Here is a 4,851-nt window from a genome sequence, read left to right as displayed (position 1 = left end):
CAGGACAAAAATGCCCAGACCATCGCTAATTTCCTTATAGCAAGTAAGAGGTGATTCATACATTGTGTTGTAATCTCACTCAACAAGTTTGTCTTGTGAGGTCCATCACAATGTCATTGTTAGGTGGCAATTTCACAGTTCAGCTTTGCAGCATCAGGAATTGTCCTGCTCTTCATGGGTCACCCAGGTGACATTTGCGTAACAGAATTACAACTCACAATGTTTTATTACAATGAGCACACTTCCCAGATTGTGCTTTGTAAAAGCTAGAAAGGATAAATGAATCATCACCTCAAAAGACCAATTTTATAGTTGTGTCCTAGTGTTCTTCTATAGCTCAAAGACAAATTATAAGCCATTTTCTAAAAGCAAATAATAGTGTCTCTTTTATGAGCTCAGCTGGAAGTTTTATAATTCCCAACAGGGGTCATTACTGAATCTATTCATAGAACTATTCTCTTTTTCAATTGGTATTTTTTTGTCATTATCTTTTGTATTTTTTTTATAATTTATTAACTAGTTTAAATGGTTCGTTTACTTTCTGATTAAGATGAAAAAACTTTCAGGTCTTCAGGAAACCCCTTCTATACCTCTATCCACAACTCATTAGTGTGGTGGTCAGTAGGAAGAATTCATCCTACATTGCTGTCCACTGGGGAGAAGGTTGCCCTTACAGATAGCCAAAAAGATCACTGGTGTCTGCTAAATTAACCTGAGAGTCACACATTCTCATTTGACGCTGGAGAGGGAGATCGGCGGACGACGATCGACGGAGGACAACGCTGGAACACGAACACGACGCTGGATGAGCACAGCGGGACCAGGTAAGTAAGGATGGGAAAAAACTCGGGGTTAACCATCCTAGCCATTTTTTTTTTGGTCGTACGAAGGTCGGGCTTAACGGCTAGGAGGTTAAGGATTAGTTAGGGGAACAATAAGTGTGATGTATCCACAGGCTCAGTGAAAATACTCTTGAAAATACAAGAAAATAGAATAGTATAAATATATATAGGGTGTCAGAATTCATTGAAGCATTTCATACACTATCAAAACAAGTGTCAATGTGATAGAAAATACGTAATATATACAACAAGAATACATTATTACTTAGATTAAAATCAAAGAAAAAGGTACCAGGGGAATATCCACACCAGAGTACCCCCAAGGATCATACTAAAGGTAAGGGAATAATAAGGAAAAGGTCAAATATGACTATACATGAGAAATAAAAAAGATTTTAGAAGTAGCATAATGTAATATATTACAATATACTTACTTCAGAGACTGTGGGGGAAGAATAATTTTCAGCAGTATTAGTTACTTGAATAAATCTGAGTATTTATTGGTATAATGGTGTGGGTAGAAGATAGCTGAGAAGGTATAAGATGGATAATAAAGACATAACTGATGTAGGATAAGGTGGGATCCCAAATGTTCATGCATTATTGTTCCAAAAGGGGTGTACTTACTTTCTTGATTAAGAGACAGGTTGAAATTATGTAGATAACACTTGATAGGAACAGGCCAGGGTCAGCACCAACAGAGAAAGACTATGGATGTATGGTGGCCAAGATGTTCCCAAGAACAACATGTGGACAACAGAAATTATACTTGGAGAAAAAGCCAGAGTCAACATAGGAGCAGATGAGCAGTTAGAGATCCTTAGTAATTAGTAAAATGCTACAATACTAAAAAGAAAAAATGTCTCATGGATAAACATTTACATTACTTTGACAAACACCTGTATAGCTACAATTCAAATGCAAAAAAGACAACCATGTTGTGCCTGGTACTGTTCCATTTATTACAAAGTAAAGTAATAACTATGATCCTATGGACATTGTGAAGAAAAGTTCCTGTTTCCTTGCATTACAAACATTTCAGCATCTTTTATTCTTTTGCATACGGATGTGCATCATGTGACAAACTCTTCCTGCCACTCTTCTGTTTACGGGGCCTCTGAGGTAAATTCAGGATATGCCATATAGACCTACTCCCATATTTATATCACACCCATTATTCACATGTTCAGGGAACACAAATGACAGAATTGCACAATGATATGTGCTCTCAATATTGTAGCAAGAATAAATGACAAGCTGTTACAGCAGAATATTACTTTTAAGGTCAACCATGTACAGCATAACATGTCTATTTCACCTTTAGGTTTTCTTTAAGGCTGGGTCTACATGAACGATTTTAAAAACGCATATAAACGTTCCTACCACGTTTATATGCGTTTTTATGCACTTTTACAAGCGTTTTAAAGCTTAACTTTAAAACACTAAAAAACTTTTAAAAAACGCCTATGACGCGTTTTACCGCAAATTGTCACGATTTGCGGCGATTTTACATAAGCGTTTATAAAAGTTTTACTTTTAACCCTTTCCATGATTGAGTACAGGGGTACATAAAACCCCTTACTCATTCCCTGAAAAGGTTAAAATGTGTAAAGAAATTGGACAAGGTTTTAATGGTAAATTATTTTATTAAATGTGTGTGTTTGTGTAATTAAACTTTTTTTTTTTACAGGTTATCTCAATGACAGTATGATTTCCAGGGCTGCAATGAGCACAGCCCTGGAAATCCTCCTGACAGTGAGGGTCCACAGGGCACTAGGGGTTAAATGAGGACAAGCCTCTCCATTCAACCCTAGTGCTCTGTGATTGGCTGAGGTTTTACATTTCTCAGCCATTCAGCACTAGACATGAATGGGTAGACTTGTGCCGATTCATCTCTAGTTCTCTGTGATTGGCTGAGAAATAGGAAACCCTGATGACAGCTCAAGCATCATCACGATTTCCCTTTCCTCAGCCAATCAGGGAGCAGACCAGTCAGCAGAGCTTTACTATGCTGACAGCTCCACTCTCCTGATCACTCCCTGTTATGCACGCGGGTGTGGACCCACTGTGCCACTGACTGGGTATGCTTCGGAGGGGCATAACTAAGCCGCTACCTGGTCTTCACTGGAGCCTTTACTTTACTGGAGTAAAACCTCAGCCAATTATAGAGCACTAGGGGTGAATGGAGAGGCTTGTCCTCATTTAAACCCTAGTGCCCTGCGATCCCTCACTGTCAGAAGGATTTCCAGGGCTGTGCTCATTGCAGCCCTGGAAATCATCCTGTCATTGGGATAACCTGTAAAAAAAAAAAAAGTTTATTACACAAACACATTACTAAAATAATTTATCATTAAAGCCTTGTTCATTTTTTACACATATTTTAACCCTTTCAGGGAATGAGTAAGGGGTTTTATGTATCCCTGTACTCATTCCCCGGGGGGGGGGGGGGGGGGGGGGGGGGATCTGAGAGTCTCCTTATTAAAGGGGGCTTCCAGAGTCAAAAGTCCTGCTAAAAACGTTTATAAAAGCCCCCATTGTTTTCAATGGAAGTTTTCATAAAAGCTTAAAAACGCTAGAAAAAGCCTCGCGTTTTCTTGTGTTTATCCAGTGCTTTAATTTTTAAAATGTTGCAAGCAACGTTTAAGATAACGCTTAAAAAACGTGCCTGAAGGAAATGCCTTGGTGTAGATTAGCCCATTGGAATGCATGGGGACTTCAAACATGGGCTTTGAAAGCCTCAGGTTAAACGCTGGGGAAACAGTCAGTGTAGACTAAGCCTAAAATAGATCTTTACTAGTATAAGTGTAGGTAAGAAATGCAATAAACAATTACCTTTTAACTTTAATTTCTTATAATTGTTACAGTGTACCTGAAATCCTGACATGTAACTATGATGAGGCACTCAGTTCAAATAATAGTAGTCTATCAGCTTCATATCTTTATTGTTAAGTCATTTAATGATCATTCCTCCTGCTACTGCCTAGGAAGATATCTATTGAAAGTGTTATCATGAGCACTGTATTGGCATTTGGTGATGTTACTATTGCTCACTCCATTGCAGGGATTTGCTTCCCTTACTTCATTTATTCTTCCTTTACCTATCCTGCAACCTGTGAACACCTTCAGACTCCTGTCACCTTCCCTCTGCTTCTGGTTTCTCCATATCATCTGTTGTTGCCATTTATCATTCCTGCCATTTGTAACCAGTTTGCTATACATCAGTTCATTAGATCATCAGGAGCCAGGTGTGATATAGGAAAGCAAAGCTCAGCTTCTCTACCAAGATGGCTGTTGCCATTGTAATATCACCTGAAAAGAACCACAGCCAATAGTGTGACTTGTACTGGTCCCCCATTTGAAGTTTTGTTGGAAAGACCATATTGAGTATATAATTTTAAGTTGAACTATAGGAGATGTTAAAACCACTGGTATGTTTTAATTTCTGTCTGCAAGAAGTTTTTTATCCTGAAAGTAAACAGAAAATGATGGTAATTTTACAAAAAAAAAAAATAAACTACTTTTAAATTTTTCCTATTTTATACGAAGGCTTGAGTTTCACAGTAAATGTGTGTGGTATATACACAAGTGCCTTTGCAATTATGGGAAATTCATGCTGCTGTAAAATGGATTAACTATATTGGATTAAGTATAGTTGCATCCGCATTTTTATACATACTCATCAAATGTATTAGCAGTGTACAGAAATATTTACAATATCTCAAGTTTTCCATGTTGCATATCTGGCAAGTTGCTTAACTACCTCTCCAACCCATTCCAAAACCCAAATAACCACAATAACATATTGTGATTTCAAATGGATGTAGCAGACGCTTATTATAAACATATCATGAAAATTAACTATAAAATGTACATGTATAACTCATAACAACAAATCATAAAAATAATAGTAACAATAACCATACAATATCCCAAAAATAATAATAATAAAAAAAACTGAACATATTTACTTAAAGGTTGCAGACTCTAAAAGGCAATAAAGCCTAAAAAG

This window comes from Pyxicephalus adspersus, chromosome 4 (genome assembly GCF_032062135.1).
Source record: "Pyxicephalus adspersus chromosome 4, UCB_Pads_2.0, whole genome shotgun sequence".
Classification (NCBI taxonomy): Eukaryota; Metazoa; Chordata; class Amphibia; order Anura; family Pyxicephalidae; genus Pyxicephalus; species Pyxicephalus adspersus.
The sequence above is the reverse complement of the archived record's forward strand: the minus strand, read 5'-3'. Positions refer to the sequence as shown.